Source organism: Rana temporaria, chromosome 1, assembly GCF_905171775.1.
Source record: "Rana temporaria chromosome 1, aRanTem1.1, whole genome shotgun sequence".
In the NCBI taxonomy this organism is placed as follows: domain Eukaryota; kingdom Metazoa; phylum Chordata; class Amphibia; order Anura; family Ranidae; genus Rana; species Rana temporaria.
In genome coordinates this window covers 644,872,425-644,892,576 of record NC_053489.1, presented here as the reverse complement: position 1 = coordinate 644,892,576, position 20,152 = coordinate 644,872,425, and positions in this window count along the sequence as shown.

Below are 20,152 nucleotides of genomic sequence, written 5' to 3'. Positions count from 1 at the left end.
GCTTCAACCCCAGAAGATTTTATCCCCTTCCTGACCAGAGCACTTATTACAATTTGGCACGGCGTCGTGTGTCGTGCGACGCTGTACTTAAACAAAATTTGCGTCCTTTTTTTCCCCCACAAATAGAGCTTTCTTTTGGTGGTATTTGATCACCTCTGCGGTTTTTATTTTTGTGCTATAAACAAAAATAGGGCGACAATTTTTAAAAAAACACAATATTTTTTACTATTTGCTATAATAAATATCAAATTTTTTTTCCCCAAAAACATTTTTTTTCCTCAGTTTAGGCCGATACGTATTCTTCTACATATTTTTGGTAGAAAAAAATCACAATAAGAGTATATTGATTGTTTTGCGCAAAAGTTATAGGGGCAGATCCACAAAAGAATTACGCCGGTGTATCTATTGATAGCGTCGTATTTCCAGCGTCGTATCTTTGTTTTGTATCTACAAAACAAGATACGACTGCATCTCGGGTCGATCCGACAGGCGTACGTCTTAGTATGCCGTCGGATTTTAGGTGCATTTTTTCCGCCGGCCACTAGGTGGCGTTTCCGTCGAATTCCGCTCGAGTATGCAAATTAGCTAGTTACGGCGATCCATGAACGTACGTCCGGCCGGCGCATTTTTTTACGTCGTTTGCGTTCGGCTTTTTCCGGCGTATAGTTACCCCTGCTATTATTAGGCGTACTCAATGTTAAGTATGGCCGTCGTTCCCGCGTAGAATTTTGAATTTTTTACGTAGTTTGCGTAAGTCGTTCGCGAATAGGAATTTGCGTAGAATGACGTCAGCGTCGTAAGCATTGGCTGGTTTGGTTTAATTTCGAGCATGCGCACTGGGATACCCCCACGGACGGCGCATGCGCCGTTAACAAAAAAATGTTGTTTACGTCGGGTCACGACGTATTTACATAAAACACGCCCCCATTACATCTATTTGAATTCCGCGCCCTTACGCCGCCAAAGATACACTACGCCGCCATAACTTACGGCGCAAATTCTTTGAGGATTCGGGAAAAAATAAGTTACGGCGACGTAGTGTATCTAAGATACGCTGCGCCCGGCGGAAAGATGCGCGGAGGTACGTGAATCTGCCCCATAGTGTCTACCGAATAGGGGATAGATATATGGCATTTTTATTATTATTATTATTTTTTTACTAGTAATGGCGGCGATCGGGGACTGTGATATTATGGCGGACACTTTTGACACATTTTTTGGGACCATTGGCATTTATACAGCGGTAGTGGTATAAAAATGCACTGATTACTGTAAAAATGTCACTGGCAGGAAAGGGGTTAACGGGGGGGGCGCGATCAAGGAGTTAATTGTGTTCCCTCTGCATGTTCTAACTGAAGGGGGATAGGACATACTAGGGGAAATGACAGACCGCTGTTCATATCGCTGATCGCTGTACACACACAGATCCCGGTTCTCGCTGTGTCACGAGCAATTGCGGATGCCCGGCGATCAATGCACTTGCATCGGCTCCGTTAGCAAGCAGCTGGCTCGTGCCCGTCCCTCTGGCGGCGTGCCCGTGCCCCTGGTGGCCACAGAATGAAGCGACGTAACATAACATCGTTTCGCCCAGCCGAGCCATGCTGCCGCAGTAAAACTGCAAGTGGTCGGCAAGTGGTTAAGATTAGTCAAACTTGACAAATTCCTTTTTTAATGATTTTCCAAAGCCGGCGTATAAACCATTTCATAACTTTATTTTTCATTTACTGATTATTTTTTTTTTTTTATCTCACACTTAAAAAGCTGATCTGTCCGGACAATGTCTTCAGATCTTCCAGAAGCTGCATATGGCCACAAGTGGCTGCAGGCTATAAATATTGATGCTGTCTTGTTGACTGTTCTTCAAGAGAGCTGCCCTTGTGTTTGCTGTAATATTTTTTTACAGATTGCTCCTTGGGAAAAGAATAGAAATAGAAAAAGTGGAATGTTAGCTGCTCCTTTCTGCTTTGATTTCTCTGAGGTTTATAAGACGGCTCACACAAAACAAACATTCCCGAAGCTCTGACAGATTAATAACAATATGTATATTACAACTTTCACCAACCCCACAAAATGCAGAGCATGGCTGCTAACACATTAGAATCATGTCACATGTATACCGTATATTCCAATGTTTTTGCATTTATTTTTAAAATAATAAAACTGCATATTTCCCTTTTCTCGCCAAGCATACGCACATATGCTTCCTCGGCTTTCGGGGGTTATCCTGGGATGATGCCCGCAGCTGCAGGCAATACCCCGGTATTTTTTAGAGCCAGCGATTGGCTTTCCAGGGATAACAACCGGTGCGGCTAAAAGCATTGTCATTTTCACAGCAAAAAATGCATTAAAAATGCATTGTTTACTATGAAAATGACAATTGCAGTTTGGGAGTTAACCACAAGGGGGCGCTGAAGGGGTTGTGTGTGACCTCATTTGTGTTTCTAACTGTAGGGGGATGTGGCTGTAGGTGTGACATCATTGCGTTTCCCTATAAAAGGGAACATACGATTGATGACAGCGCCACAGTTTGTAAACACAGCTTCCCCGTTCTTCAGGGACCGATCGCTGCGATCCAGCTGCGATCCAGCGGCAATCGGGTCCGCGAGTCCTGCGGCCGCTGTCACGGAGCTTCGGACTGGGTTGCGCCCGACCCCACGGCTTGGCTTAAAGGGCCACGTACATGTACGTGGATGTGCCCAGCCGTGCCATTCAGCCGACGTATATCGGCGTGAAGGGGTCCTTAAGTGGTTAATAGGAACACGTCTAAAGGGACATAGGCCCAGCAGATTTCCTAATTAGTGCTCTGCAGCTGCACACCTGACAGACAATTATGAAACCACTCCCATTAGACCCACTTAAGCTGAGGCACAGACAAATACACAGGGATTTCTTCAGAATAACAAAAGGTAGGAATCTTCAACAAACGTTGTTATAATCTTTGCAATGTACATAGATCACCCCGAGGGGAATGTTTTTTTCTCAACAAAAGTGGAGTTACACTTTAACAAAATGTCACCAACATTTTTCTAATAGATTATCTCCTGTATCATCTGCTCCACCTAGTGGCCAAAATGCGGTATAGTTTTATCATTCAGGTATTTTATTATTATTATAATAAAGGATTTATATAGCGCCAACAGTTTCCGCAGCACTCTTTATTATAAAGGGAGACAGTACAATTACAATTAAAGTGTTACTAAACACACAACAGTAAAATCAGTCTGTATATGCAGTAAAGCATGCTTGTTATACACACTGTGGAAACTGAGGCCGGGTACACACGAGAGGATTTATCCGCGGAAACGGTCTGGGGGACTGTTTCCACGGATAAATCCTCTGGCGGATTTTGATCTCATGGTTGTACTAACCATGAGATCAAAATCCCTGCGGAATTCCGTCCGCGGTGACGTGTCGCGCCGTCGCCGCGATGATGACGCGGCGACGTGCGCGACGCTGTCATATAAGGAATTCCACGCATGCGTCGAATCATTACGACGCATGCGGGGGATGGATTCGGACGGATTGATCCGGTGAGTCTGTACAGACCAGCGGATCAATCCGTTGGAATGGATTCCAGCGGATCGATTTCTTAGCATGTCAAGAAATTTTGATCCGCTGGAAATCCATCCCTGGGGGAAAAATCCGCGGAAACAGATCCGCTGGATCGTACACACCAGGGGATCTATCCGCTGGAGCCAGTCCGTGGATCAATTCCAGCGGACCGATCCTCTCGTGTGTATGGGGCCTGAGGGGTTAATCCTCTGCATTGTGTAAAAAGGTTATTTAATGTCTGTCTTCTATGATCCTTCCCTTCTTCCACAGTCCCCAATACATCTTCTGATAGAACAGAACCTTTGATGTCACTCTGCACATGCTCAGTTTGGTGTGTATTGCTAGAGAGTTTTTTTCTCTTGGGATGGTGTATGTGATCAGCACAGGGCCAATCAGCACTGTCCAGAAAGCCTCGTAGGACAATCAGGGGACAATGAAAACTCCTGCTACAAGATTTACCAGACACTGATAGAAGTCACAAGACTGCTATATACTGCTGATGAGAATTTACTAAAATAATTGCATTTCCATGTTCTGTGTACTGTGTGAGACCAGCTATAGTGAATGCAGGCTCCTGGGTTTAGTAACACTTTAAATGAAATAAAATACAAAAGGGTTAAAAGGGTCCTGTTCATAAGAGCTTACAATCTAATAGGGTGGGGCAAGTGGTACACAAAGGTAATAACTGCACAGGAATGAGCTGATGGAAGAGTTCAGTTGTTAGTCGGAGGCAGGCAAAGCTTCCCTGAAGAGGTTCGTTTTCGGGGATCACCTAAAAGTGGCCAGAGTAGGAAATAGCTGGACAGGTTTTCAGTATAGAAGTTCCGAAAACAAACATGGGGGGGCGGGGGGGTTTACAAGGGAGCTAAAGAAAAGGAGGTCTTGAGAGGAGTGGAGAGGACGGGTTGAGTGATTTTTGGAGACAAGTTTGGTGATGTAGCTTGGGGCAGAGTTGAATGGCTTTGTATGTTGTTGTTACTTTTTTTTATTTCATTTGCTGGGCAATCAGAAGCCAGTGGAGAGATTGGCAGAGAGAGGTGGCAGACACTGAGTGGTTGTCAGTGGCGGTTGGTGCTCAAAATATTTGGTGAGTGCAAACGAATTGAAAAATTCTGAAAAATACTGAAACAAAAACATCAATTGCAGCCTCACTGTGCCCATCATATGCAGCCAACTGTGCCCATCATACGAAGACTCTGTGACCATCAAATGCAGCCACTGTGCCCATCATATGTAGCCACCTGTGCCCATAATATGCAGCCAACTGTGCCCAACATATGCAGCCAACTGTGCTCATCATATGCAGCCAACTGTACCCATCATATGTAGACTCTGTGTCCATCATATGCAGCCAACTGTGCCCATCATATGCAGCCAACTGTGCCCATCATATGCAGACTCTGTGTCCATCATATGCAGCCAACTGTGACCATCATATGCAGTCCTCTGTGCCCATCATATGCAGACTCTGTGTCCATCATTTGCAGACTCCTGTGCCCATCATATGCAGACTCCTGTGCCAATCATATGCAGACTCTGTGCCCATCATTTGCAGACGCCTGTGCCAATCATATGCAGACTCTGTGCCCATCATATGCAGACTCCTGTGCCCATCATATGCAGACTCCTGTGCCCATCATATGCAGCCCTCTGTGCCCATCACATGCAGACTCTGTGCCCATCATTTGCAGACTCTGTGCCCATTATATGCAGCCAACTGTGCCCATAATATTCAGCATCTGTGCTCATCAAATGCAGCCAACTGTGCTGCATCAATTGCAGTCTTTGTGCCCATAATATGCAGCCACTGTGCCCCCTGCCCACCATCTGGTCAGACGATAGCACGGCCATGGATGCTTTGTGTCCTCCGACTCCTCTGTACATGTCTTCTTTCTGTTCTGCACAGCGGCCAATGGGATCGCCTCTGCCTTCGGCCAATCATGTGCCCAGTATTACATCCGGGCCTCCTGAGTGGCTGGGAGGCGTTTCTGTGTTAGCAAAATATGAATTTGCTTTTCTAACACACCTGGGTGCATGGCACTGCGTAATGGTTTGCGCTCGGAGGTCACCTTTTTGATGCCTATTAGAGCCTATGGCTCTAATCAGGTGCTTCAAAAAAACTCCCCCGCCACTGTAATTCAGACTCCTGCCACCCAAAAAAAGGGTCCGGGCGCCTGAATAGGGGATGTCTACAGTGGCCTTGGATAGATTCATGCAATGCATGAATCTATCCATAGTGCACAGAGGGGGTGGCTGGATAGACACACCGCCACTGGTGGTTGGTAAGGTAGATGAGTCTGGCAGCAGCATTCATGATAGACTTGATGGTTTCATTTGTTTAAAAGGGGCAAATTGTAGAGATGTTGTGTAGATAAAGTCTAGAAGCTTTTGACAGCGAATGGATTTGGAGCCAGAAGGACAGAACTGGTATTTTAGAAAACTATACCGCACTTTGGTCACTAGATGGAGCTGACAATACAGGCATTATTCTCTCAGAAAAACTGTGGCCCGGATTCAGATAGATTTGTCTATCTATCTGCGGCGTAACGTATCTCAGATACGTTACGCCGCTGTAACTTTGGGCGCAAGTTCCGTATGCAGAAAGAACTTGCGCCCTTAGTTACGGCGGCGTAACTTATGTGTGGCGGCGTAAGCCCGCCTAATTCAAATGGGGATGTTGTGGGCGTGTTTTATCAAAATTTAAGATGACCCCGCGTATTTTACGTTTTTTGGGAACGGCGCATGCGCCGTCCGTGAAATATCCCAGTGTGCATTGCTCCAAAGTACGCCGCAAGGACGTATTGGATTCGACGTGAACGTAAATGACGTCCAGCCCTATTCGCGAACGACTTATGCAAACAACGTAAAAATTTCAAAACTCGCCGCGGGAACGACGTCCATACTTAACATTAGCTACCCCTCATATAGCAGGGGTAACTATACGCCGAAAAAAGCCTAATATAAAAAAATGCGCCGGCGGGACGTACGTTTCTGAATCGGCGTAAATACCTAATTAACATGTAACTATACGGAAGCGCCACCTAGCGGCCAGCGTAAATATGCAGCCTAAGATACGACGGTGTAAGACACTTACGCCGGTCGGATCTTAGGGATATCTATGCGTAACTGATTCTCTGAATCATGCGCATAGATACAACGGCCCGCACTCAGAGATACAACGGCGTATCAGGAGATACGCCGTCGTATCTCGTATCTGAATCCGGCCCTGTGACTTTTTGTTTGGCTACACATTTCTCCATGGAAAATAAATACTAATAGAAACAGGATAGATTAGTGAGAGATTTATGTCTGTATCATTAGCCCCATTTAGTGGCCAAAATACAGCATAGTTTGCTCATTGAGGTATTTCAGAAAATTATACAGCATTTCAGTCACTAGATGGAGCTGACAATTATGGAAGATCCTTGGGCCCATCATAAAAAAAATTGTACAGAATTCTGAGTTTGAAAATATTTTTTTTACAGAAATCATAAAAGTTTTTTTTCTGAGTCTGAAAGTCAGAATTCTGAGTTTGAAATTTTAATTTTTTTACAAAATTCTGCATTTGAAAATCAGAATTCTGAGATTAAAATACAAAGTCAGAGTTTGAAAAAAAAATTTCAATCTCAGAAAGTTTTTTTTTTTTTTTTAACTCTTTCAAACTCAGTGTTCTATAAAAAATAGAACTTGTATGATGTCTATAAAAAAAACATTTTTTTTCAAACTCAAAATTCTGTAAATAAATAATTTCTGAAGGCCCCACGGTGACATTTCGTTTAGCCTCCACTAATGCCTATGACATATGTAAAATGAATTCATTTGTAGGTAGACCAGTTAATGTTTTGTAAAACCATGTTTGTTGGGGTAAAAGTGGTCAGATCTCTCTAATGGAACCCCAGAAAACAATACGCATATATTAATAATATTTAATAAAGTTCCATCTGGAAGACTTAAAGCCCATATAAATCAATGTATGACTTATGAGAAGATGGCAGACACACTAGATCAGGGGTCTCCAAACTGCGGCCCGAGGGCCAGATGTGGACCGGGGGGAGCAGCAGTGACGAGCGATCGCTCGTGCTCTGCTGCGATCAGCGCTGGACTCCAGGACAGGTAAGTGTCCTAATATTAAAAGTCAGCAGCTGCAGTATTTGTAGCTGCTGGCTTTTAATATTTTGTTCCCATGGCACATCCGCTTTAATTAAGGTTGAATCTGTCATTGAAGGCTTATGGTGTCTGTCAAATTTTCTAAGAAGATTCGACGGAGCAGCTACTGTAAACTGTACGATGCCTCAATTGTACATTTCCGGTCGAATGTTCCGCCTACAAGCTATAGTAGAATTCTAATGGTGTATGACACTAGTAATAATTATATTTATAAATTATTAGTACTAGTCAACCAACATTCAAATTCTTCTATAGGCTATGGGCCGAGTATTTGACCGGAAATGTACGATTGCGGCGTTGTGCAGTTTAGCTGCTTGTCGAATCTTCTTAGAACTTGCGACAGACACCATAAGCCTTCAATGACAGATTCGACATTTGTATGTTTTTCTCTGCTTCGTCGAATCTTCATCGCTCATGTCAAATGGTCTACCCCAACACTGTTTTTATAATGTCGAATCTTTTCTCTCTATGTCGAATCTTTCCTCTCTATGTAGAATAATCTTGGACTAATAGAGTGAGGTTAGGCACATTCGACCACAGGTTCGATAGACACAGATTGCTATTGTCAGTGTCATGTCGAATCTCCTATCTATATCGAACTGTTGTAGCAACGAAAATAAAGCATTTTTTTATGTCGGATCTTTCGGATTTCTGATTCTGCACATTCGTTTTCGTTTGTTAAAACGATAACGAACATACCCCAAATTCTAACGAAAATGCATTCGGATGAAAAAGAAGGCACATGTCTAATTGCCATTAGGATTTGATCTCTTTGGGGGAAGCGCTCTCTTTTTCTATATGTCAGAAGATCGTAAAATGAACCATCACCATCATGAATCTATTCAATCATCACTTTTTACTCCTTTGATTGTATTTTAAAGTGGAACTTCACCCAAAAGGGGAAGTTCCACTTCTCTGCCTCTTCCCTCCCTCCTCTTTAAGTTTGGGCACTTTATTTTCATTTGGGGGGTGTGGTTACCCGGTTTTGACAGGTACCCACTCCCACTTCTGGTTGGGTTTATGTGACCATCTTCACCTTCCCCACCTTTTCCTGCAGCCTTTACCTTAGTGCAGTCCTCCTTCACTTACCTCATCCTTCGATTTTGCTTTTAAATGTCCTTATTTCTTCTGAGAAATCCTCACTTCCTATTCTTCTGTCTGTAACTACACACTGTAATGCAAGGCTTTCTGCCTGGTGTGGAGAAAGCCTCTTGAGGGGGGAGGGGGCGAGCAGGAGTGTCAGGACACTCTCTACTTTGCAGATAGAGAAAGGAGCTGTGTGTTAGTGGGCGTCCTGACACTCCTGTTCGCCCCCTCAAGAGGCTTTCTTCACACCAGGGAGAAAGCCTTGCATTACTGTGTGGAGTTACAGACAGAAAAACAGGTGAGGATTTCTCAGAAGAAATAAGGACATTTCAAAGCAAAATGGAAGGATGAGGTAAGTGAGGGAGGACTGCACTAAGGTAAAGGAAGCTATTTATGGGGAAAAAATTACCTTTACAACCCCTTTAAATTCTATTCAAGCTTTTCATATATTTACACATCTTTGATTTACACACCCTCATGATTTTGAACAGCTGGCTCAACTTGGCTTACAGTAGGATTGTATAATAGCGCCTCTATACAAAACTAAAAAAGAAAAAAGAGGGACAGTTGTGTGTTACGTTTATGCCATGCATGGTTTAAAGTGTACATCTCCCCAAAAGTGTCTGCTGGATTTGTAGAATATGTATTTCTTATTGCCTCAAGACATCTGTAATAACTATAGGCCAGAAGTAACTCATTCTCCTCACAGCATTTCCTCTCTCTGTTCCTCCAGGAACACAAAGATCATTAATGGAGCATATTTAATGGAAAACCACTAGACGACAATTTATACAGCCATAGTTTATTCCTCACACATCTGGGAATGAGTAATCTACCTATGCATGTTTCTCTAATTTACAATAGCTGCTGCCACCCGAAATAGTTTAATCAATGTGGCAGTTATTAATGAGCTAAGGAGCTATAATAAAAACCCGAAACGCAATGCTCCCAGCAATACAGACAACAATAAATAAAAAAAACTTCTTTAAGGAGCTACTCAGACATAATTAATGAGCTATAGATTTTCAGCTTAATTTCTCTTTCTGTGTTTTTGATTTTAGCAGTGAAGAATGGCAGGGCTAATATTTCCTTATGTCAGCTTTAGCATTGCATTGCAGAAATAATAAGAACAAAGTTTGCTCAAACTTTTCCCATTGCCTACAACCCTGGTGTCCAGCCTGGGGCCATTTGGTTCTTGCCATGGTGCCATGGGGCCCTTAGTCTCCAGCAATCAGCTGTTGATTTTGTAAATGGTCTGTAATGTCAGTGAACTCCAGCATTCTCATGTAACATGTAAGCCCTGTACACATGCTCGGTTTTCTCGGCGGTAAAAAGTCCGCTGAGAAAACCGAGGGGAAAGCCGAGAACCCGGCAGGAAAACTGCCATGGAGCTTTGGCCGGGAATACCGGCCCTGTGTATGCTCCGTCGGCACTGCCTCGCAGTGTTTCCGATAGGTAACTAGTAGACATGTGCACACTGAAATATTTTGTTTCGTAATTTCGTTTTCGTCCGAAAAATACATTTATTTAGTTACTCCCGAAATTAGTTTTTATATATTTTGTTTTTCGTTAAAAAATGCATTCGTCCGAAAATCCAAATTTAGGTAGAATCTGTCTATGTCGAATCTTCATGTCTCTCTATGTCGAATCTTTTCTCTCTATGTCGACTCTTCTTCATGTCTCTATAATGTAGAATCTTTTCTCTTTATGTAGAATAATATTGGACTAATAGAGTTAAGGTTAGGCACAATTAAGATCGAATCTGTCATTGAAGGCTTATGGTGTCTGTCGAATGTTCTAAGGCCCCGTACAGACGAGTGGACAGTTTTCATCGGACATTTCCTCTCGGAGATTTCGGTCTGATGGCTTGTACACACCATCAAACTGAAATCCCCGCGGACAAACAGCACGGTGACGTGGCGGTGACGTTGACGCCGCCACGTCACCAAACCAGGAAGTAAAATACTTCCACGCATGCGTCGATTCCATTCGACGCATGTGGGAGATATCTGTCCGCTGGTTAGGTGTACTAACCAGCGGACATGTCCGCCGGACAGCTTTCCAGCAGACATGTTTCTTAGCATGCTAAGAAACATTTGTCTGCTGGAAACCTGTCTGCTCGGACGGGAGTCTGGTCCGCTCGCCCCTACACACAACCGAACACGACCGAACACGACCGCGGACATGTTCGGTTGTGTGTACGAGGCCTAAGAAGGAAAAAAAAAAAGAAAAGAAGATTTGACAGAATCTTTAAAAAAAAAAAAAAATCGACTCTTCATGTCTCTCTATGTCGAATCTTCATGTCTCTCTATGTCGAATCTTTTTTCTCTATGTCGACTCTTCCTCATGTCTCTATAATGTCGAATCTTTTCTCTCTATGTCGAATCTTTTCTCTTTATGTAGAATAATATTGGACTAATAGAGTTAATGTTAGGCATATTTGACCGCAACGAAAACGAAAATAAAGCATTTTTTATGTCGGATCTTTCCGTTTTCGTTTTCTGTGCTTTCGTTATCGTTTGTTAAAACGATAACGAAAATACCTGAAATTCAGACGAAAATGCATTCGGACGAAAACAAATGCACATGTCTAGTAACCAGTAGATCTGGCGAAAAAAAAAAAACGCTGGGAATCCAGACGCGGGAAAATAGAGAGCAGGTTCTCTATTTTCCCGAAGAGATTCTCGGCTGTTTTCCTGACGGGAAAACTGCGAGGAAGCATACACACGTCCGGTTTTCCCGGCCAAAAGCTCTCCTGGCAGTTTTCCTGCCGGGAAAACCGGTCGCGTGTACGAGGCTGTACTCTGTCACTGGCTACTACAGTATGTCTTATTTTTTAACCACACCTATAATATATCCACATTTTAAGATTGTTTTCTCACGTAATATATCAAAAATGGAATCTGAAGCACCTTTCTGCTAAAAAGGTCCAGCTGCAACTTTATTCCTATTAAAATCAGGGAGACAATCCAAAAGGACCAACGTATTTTGGGAGTACAAGAACACCTCCTTCATTGGGGTTAGAAAAAAAACATAAGGACACTTCCATATCAACCTGATATTGATACAATATCACCTTCTAGTGGTCATATTAAAAACCAATCAGCCCAAAGAATCGGAAATATCAATATTAACCACTTTACCCCCTTCCTGCCCGGGCCATTTTTCAGTTTTCAGCGCTGTCGCATTTTAAATGACAATTGCGCGGTCATGCAACACTGTAGCCAAATTAATGTTTAATCTTTTTCTTCACACAAATATAGCTTTCTTTTGGTGGCATTTAATCACTGCTGAGTTTTTTATTTTTTACAAAGAGGAAAGTGACTCCTTCTCCTTCACTAATGTGCACTGATGAGGCTTCACTGATAGGCTGCAGTGATGGGCACTGATGAGACAGCACTTGTGAGAAGGCACTAATATGCCACACTGATGGGTACTGATTAGGTGGCATTGATGAGGAGGCCTAATTTGACACACTGATGGGCACTGATAGGTTGCACTGTTATGCAGCACGGATGAGCACTGATAGATGACACTGATGGGCACTGATAGGTTGCACTGGTGGGCTCTGATAGGTGGCACTTGGTGGGCACTGAGAGGTGGCCCTGGTGGGCACTGATAGGCCACATGGATAGGCAGCACTGATAAGCACTGATGGGTGGTGCTGATGGGCACTGATGGGCAGCATGGATGGGGGGCTTTGATGGACAGGACTGATGAGCAGGCACTGATAGGCTGCACTTATTGGTGACACTGATGGGCACTGATTGGTGTCACTGATGGGCACTGATTGGTGTCACTGATGGGCACTGATTGGTGGCACGAATAGGCACTGCTGGGGCTTTCCTGTAATCAGGGCACTGATAATCACATAGGACTGCAGATAGCAGCGGGTGACGTCATACGTAGCTACCTCCCCCATACGCATTACGTTCTGGACGGAACTTCCTCACCCCGCTGGGGGAGGTAGCTACGTATGACGTCACCCGCTGCTATCTGCAGTCCTATGTTAATACTACATGCTGTTTGTTTTCGGCTGCTATGTGAGTAGCCTGTGCTATTTTTAATAAACGCTTGTTTTAGTTTAAATGGAGAGCACTTAGATTCTTTCTTCTGTTTTTGCATACCTGTATTGCCTGCTGAACTTAAGAGAGATTGCTTTTTTCTTGAAGTCCTAAGCAACATTTGGAGGACTTTCCTTGAGTTATTTGATCTTCGGTTTATCTGCTTGCATGAATCCCTGGTGACCATGCTGGAAGGTGAGAGTACCCAGATAGACCTAAGGTGGAGGGATTGTCACAACCTGTGAATTCTTCAGCACTGGTGGATCGTTATTATGGACTTTTCACCTGACATATGCATTATATTTTTATATATATCACAATTTTTTCTTTGGATATTTTTTTCTGATTGGATATTGATTTGCACATTTTTATTAGAATTTATTAGTTTGGTTAATATTGCGCTGCACTTTCTCTGTTTACGATTTGTCACTAGAATTTTGTGTATATATTTTTTGCTTTTTATTCCCAGGTTAAAGAGCCATGTCATCGGCTCTTTACGGAGCCATAATCGCTGCGCTGCGGGCAAGCGAGTGTGGCCGTTCTGGGGCGCTGTCATTTGACTTCCTCCCAGAATGAGAGCCGGACCACTCCTTCGTCATTTGACGGTGGGCGGGCAGCAAGTGGTTAATACAAATGTGAGAACATGAATGTTTTTTTTTTTACCCAATTGATGCACTGAAATTGTATGATTTGTTATTCATGTTTTCTCATTTGTCTGAGGTTTTTGTATTTTAATATTTGCACTTCTTTTGGCTATTTGGTTTTAAATTTGAACCTAAGGAGGGGATACTGTATTGATATTGGATTGATACGGAGATGGACTTATGTTTTCTTCTAGCCATGAAGAAGGGAGTGTTCTTGGACCTCAAATGTTTTTTGGATTGTCCTCCAGACTTTTATTAGAATAAAGTTGTATCTGGACCTCTTAGTAGTGGTATGGCGCTTTCCCCTTTTGTTACATTACACTACAAGCCAAAGAGACTGTGAAGATCCTCCGGGGTGTAGAAGCTGCCTGCCTGGGAACCAGATCATTTACATCAACATCAATACTTTAAGCTAGCAATACCAGTGGGATAACCCTATTGGTCAACACAATTTTTCAACTATTTCAGCTTTCCTCAAGTAAACCTGCAATCATTGGCTGTCTACTTTAGTTTTACATTTTATGAATACTATGGGGCCACCTATACTTCATAAAGTAAACAAAATATAGCAGACCTATAGCAACCTGTTTGTTGGAAGAATAGGTCCTCTTCTGGACCCAGATCCCTCTGTCCCTTTTCCCTTCATGCCCAACTTTAGCTGAAATAGTGTATTTTCTTTTTAAATAAAGCAGAACATTTTTAGAACTTCTGTTGGGTCTGTGTACCTACTGGGGAGGTGTCCCCTTACTTCCTGCCTGCACAGGAAGTGATGGAAAATGTATTTAATGCGCACACAGACAAAGGTAAGAAGAAAGAAGAAGGGGTAGGAAGGGTAACAGAAAGGCAGTTAGGTAGAAGAGGGTAGTAGGGTGGGGGGTATCTTTCCACTTCCACCATATTGCTCTCTGAGCCTTCCTATACTAAAAATAATTACTTTGTGGTTTATTTTATGAGCCCCACAGGGACAGTAAGTGGGGGAATTATCTCCCATGGGGTCACAGAACCAACGGAAACCACCCATCCATGTCAATGGGAAAGCCTGGCGTGTCCCCTTGCATCAGAGGGGGCGGGGTCACGTGACGGGTGGCCCCACCCTCAGCTGCATAAGAGTTGTCAGGCTGGCGCCGCAATCATTCCCGGGGTGTCTCCGGTGGAGTCAGCATCATGTGCGTGTTCCTCGCTGGACATCATCGCTGGAGCGTTGATATCACCCATCATTGGATACCAAGAATGGATTCCATCGCTGGAATGGAGATCGAGACATCGCTGAAATCTTTTTTTTCTTATTAATTTTTTTATTTTTAATAAAGGACTTATAAAGCTGTGTCTGTGTGTTTTTTAACAATTTCGCTATTTTTTTTAAATGATAGGGGTACAATGTACCCCTTATCAATTCACATAGGGGGAAGGGGCGGGATCTGGGGGTCCCCTTTGTTAAAGGGGCTTCCAGATTCTCGATAAGCCCCCTGTCCACAGACCCCCACAACCACCTGGCAAGGGTTGTGGGGATGAGGCCCTTGTCCCCATCAACATGGGGACAAGGTGCTTTGGGGCATCCTCCCCATATGCTTTGGGGCACCCTCCCCAGGGACAAAACGTCATTTAAAACTATTCCTGCTATTAATGAATTGTCGGGTCCCAGGAATACAGATAAAAGTCTTTTAAAAAAATGGCAGGGGTTCCCCTTAATATTCATACCAGACCCAAAGGGCTTGGTAATGGACTGGGGGGGACCCCTATCATTTTTTTTTAATTACTTTTCTCTGTATTACCAGGATCAGACATTTCACGAATAGCCGCTAGTAGTTTTAAATTACTTGTTTTCCTTCAGAAATGACACTTTGTGCAGGGACAATTCTAAACACGGGAAACCTGCGCTACTTTACATGCATACTTTAGACACCCCCCAGGTATGAAATTTAAAGGAATATTTCACTTTTATTGTTTCACTTTAAGCATTAATAAAATCACTGCTCCCGAAAAAAAATCAGTTTTTAAACTTTTTTTGCATTGATACATGTCCCCTGGGGCAGTACCCGGGTCCCCAAACACTTTTTAGGACAATAACTTGAAAATTAACCTTTAAAGGTTGACTGTAATGCTCTTTCACAGTTATGTCTTTATCTTGTCTTTTGTTATAGGGTAATTACACTTATTGAGCGTTATGCCCGGTACACGCGACCGGTTTTCCTGACATGCCAAAACCCAACGTTTTCCCCGACGTGATTCCTCTCAAGCCTGCCTTGCATACACACGTTCAGTCAAAAGAAACACTTGACCAAATCGCGGTGACGTCAAACACTATAAAGGGGACGTTCCATTTAAATGGCGCCACCCTTTGGGCTGCTTCTGCTGATCTTCGTGTTAGTAAAAGTTTGGTGAGAGGCGATTCACGATTTTCAGCATTGTGCTTTTCAGTCCGTTACAGCATGATGAATGTGCTATCTCCATTACGAACGCTAGTTTTACCAGAACGAGTGCTCCCGTCTCATACTTGAATCTGCGCAATGCATGTTTTTTCCCCTTGGAAAAGCATACACACAAGTGGTTTTCGCAACGAGAAAAAGACTGACAGGAAACACGACGGGAAAAAATAGAGCAGGTTCAAAATTTTTTGCAGGCAGTTTTCTCGTCGGGAAAACTGCTCTGGAGCATACACACGCTCGGTTTTCCCAACCAATCTAAAAAATGGCAGTTTTCTCATCTGGAAAACCGGTTGTGTGTACGAGGCATTTCACCCTTGGTAAGCTGTTGCTCTCTTTAGTAGGGCCAACCTGTAAGGTGTAGTTCTCTTCAAGTGTAATTCTTTTGGTTTGTATGTATCTTGATTATGACAATCTGGCTCCTGACCATATTTGAGGGTGCATCCATCTTTTGACAATTGCTTGATAATGTTTGTATCATTGAATTTTGTTAAAATTCTTGAATAAAAATCTATTGAAAGAGAAAATGGAAGTTTTTATTGAAGATGATTACATGGATGCCAATACTACTATTTATAATCTGGTGCGCTGGCCTTCTTATATTGAAAAAAAAAATATTGTAGCTCTTTAACCATCAATATGTAATTTAAATGTATCTGTATCACATGGAGAGGGAGAAGTGGCACAAGTAGCCAGTCAGGGGTATTGTAGTAAAAGGAGCATGCTGATATAGGGGCAGAGCACAGGGACAGAGGAATGGGCTCAGTATCCTGCTATTCAGGGCCGATCTGAGACAGTGCTATTTCTCCTGCAAGGCAGGTGTCAGGGCAGGTGAAGGACTCTAGGACCCAGCATCTCCACCAGCACTTCACATGGGCCTATATAAGGAAGCCTGTCAGTGGTTGACGTTGCTGATTGATCTTCAGCTTGTTACCTGTGTTCCTTGCTCCTGTAAACCCTAGTTTCTGACCTGGCATGTTCCCGTCTCCTGCTTGTCTCCAGTCCCTGATCCCAGCTCGTCTAAAGGATACCCTCTGCCAGCTTCTCATGTTTGATCTCGGCTTCCACCTGACTTCATCTGCTCTGCTTCCCACTGTTTCTGACCCCGGGTTGTGTTGACTACCCTACTGTCTCAGTGATTCTACAGACCTGTCACTGCTTATAGGTGCCACCTATGGAAAAAAGGGAAAAAAGTCTGCTACTTATAAATCAATAATGGATAGAATGAATGTGGAAAAATTCAATATTGTGAAAATATGAATAAAGTGGAAAAACATATATAATAATATTGTCCCATGCAGGATTCCAGCCGGGCTGTGCAATCATATGTGAATAAATCCTATCTGGAAAGCATCTATTCTTAGGAGCTTTGGCTCATCCCAGGGCTCTTGCTGCTACAGATGAATCAGCTGGCAAACAACTTCAATCCCACACAGGAAAAAGATGGCAGCTTACCAGATGGATGGCGTTTCGTCCAAACGGGCTTCTACGGGGAAAGGAGACTGCGCCTCCGTTCCCCGTAAAAGCCTGTTTGGATGAAACGCTGCGTCGGGTAGAGCCTAGCATCGCTGACGTCACCACGCGCACCAGCTGATCGGTCTGAACCGAAGCTGGGAAGGATTTACACACGCTGCTTTTGATTTGATTCAGAGGACTTACCATATGCAGTGTGGATGTATTTTAAGTGATTGTCAGTACATCAATCTACTGAATAAATATTTTTAAAAGTAACCTCTGCATTATGAAGTCCTCCCTTCCATCTTAATTGTTTTATACCGTCTGAGCACACGTATTTCATTCCGCTGGGCTGTGTCCGGCGGAGAGAGGAGGCCGGCGATGCTGCGCTCTGTTAAAGGGGTCTTCCAGATTCTGATAAGCCCCCCGCCCGCAGACCCCCACAACCACCAGGCAAGGGTTTTGGGGATGAGGCCCTTGTCCCCATCAACATGGGGACATCCTCCCCATGTTGAGGGCATGTGGCTTGGTACGGTTCAGGAGAGGGGGGGCCGCACTCTGTCCCCCCTCTTTTCTGCGGCCGGCCAGGTTAACGTGCTGAAGGGTCTGGAATGGATATTTGGGGGGAACCCCACGTCATTTGTTTTTTAAATTGACACTAGGGGTTCCCCTTAATATCCATTCCAGACCTGAAGGGCCTGGCAATTGAATTTGGGGGGACCCCCATGACAATTCATTATAGCCGCAAGTCAGTTTTAAATGTCTTTTTTTCTTTCAGAAATGACACTTTGTGCAGAGACAGTTCTAAGTACAGGAAACATGCGCTATTTCACATGCTAACTTTACACCCCCCCTAGGTATGACATTTAAAGGAACATTTCACTTTTATTGTTTAACTTTTAGCATTATTAAATTCACTGCTACCAAAAAAACGGCCCTTTTTAAAACTTTTTTTTGCATTGATACATGTCCCCTGGGACAGGACCCGGGTCCCCAAACACTTTTTAGTACAATAACTTGCATATTAGCCTTTAAAATGAGCACGTTGGAGTCCCATAGACTTTAATAGGGTTCTAAAGTTCACACGAACATTTGGTGTGTTCGCAGGTTCTGGTGCGAACCGAACAGGGGGGTGTTCGGCTCATCCCTACTGTTGACGCAGTAGTGCTATGACCACGGCTGCCCCTGGCCTTTTGGAATACGGATGTGTTGTCCTGCAAGTGTGGTTGCTCTGCTCGTCCATAACGGTGCTGCTGCAGCTGCTCTCCAGCTGACCTGTGCATGTCTGTTGCCGGGTTGCACCTCATTTATGGGGAATAACTTTACGCCGGACGTACAACATACGCGCATCTCGCGTAGCATGTGCCGGACGCACGCACGTTCGTGAATCGCCGTATTTCCCTCATTTGCATTTTTGAATGGCTAATCAATGGGAGCAGCACCATGCGTCCAGCCCATATGTGCGCCCACCCTATGCCGGAATGCGCAAGCTACGTCGGCGGGGTGTAGCCTATTTTTAGGCGCGTGTTGGTTCGTGGGTCTGCCGCACACATACGCCGGCGCACATTTGCATTTACGTCGGCGTAACGTGCTATAGGCCAGCGTAAGTGCTTGGTGAATCTGGGCCCTTGTGTATATAATTGTGTCAATGTGTGGGGATCACCACCCTACCATACTGTATGTCCGCTTTTTCAAACGGATGATAAAGAGACATACATTGATCCCTATGAGATAGCGGGTGTCGCGCTGACACCCAATCTCACCCAGGTCCGCAATGCTCCGATTCTGCAGATGGAGAAAAATGCTATTTTTCCATCCGTCTGCAGATCGGATTGGGTGAACACGAACAGACAGCCGTGTTCATCCAAACCCCCCATAGGGGAGAGCGAAGATCTGACAGGGCGGTCCATGCACAGTGTGTGGGGAACGCTCTGTCATCCGCCGGCTCAGCAGGGATCTCTCCTTTGATCCCCGCTGAGCCGGATCTCTCTGTTGATCCCCGCTGAGCAAGCGGAGGTTCACGGAGAAGATCATCACGGATCCGTCCTGTGTGAAAGGGCCCTTAGTCTTTCTATTGGGACACTGTGAACTTGCTCAGAAATGCATGCAGTCATTCATGAGACCTTTCCCTAAGAACCATCTAAAAAGGTAAGAATTATTTTGTTTTACATTTTTAAGTACGCTGTGTGAATGGGAATTTTCTCAAATTTGGATGCAAAAGTTGAAATTGTAGGGTGATTTTATTCCAATTTATGCTTTGACTTTCAACAAAAATGTAGTATTCGTTTGTGTATTTTTTCCTGAAAGTTTTTGCTTGATAAACCACTGCACAAATACTATGTGACATAAAAAATGGTGTCACTCTTGGGGAGGTTCCTCTCTTCTCTGCCCTGGTAATCTGAGGTTGTATCTGTAGAACCCTTCTCTGTAGGATGCTAGGATGATAGGTAAAATTAGTTAACTTTGGGTCCTCTGCAATCTTTGGAGCAGCCGTTGATTTCTGTGGGCTGCTCTGGATCTCACTGGCTACAGGTTTTATTGACCCCCCCCCCATGCCTTCTGGAGGCTACTTAACCACTTCCCGCTCGGCCTATAGCAGATTGCAGATTGATGTCCGGCAGGATAACATGCCGGCGCGCGCCTACAGTGGCGAGTGGGGCGGCGATCGCAAGTGCGGCGCGTCAGTCTGACACGCTGCATCTCTGATCGTGGTAAGAAGCCTTTTCTTACCACGATGAGGCTTCTTACCACATTATTAGCT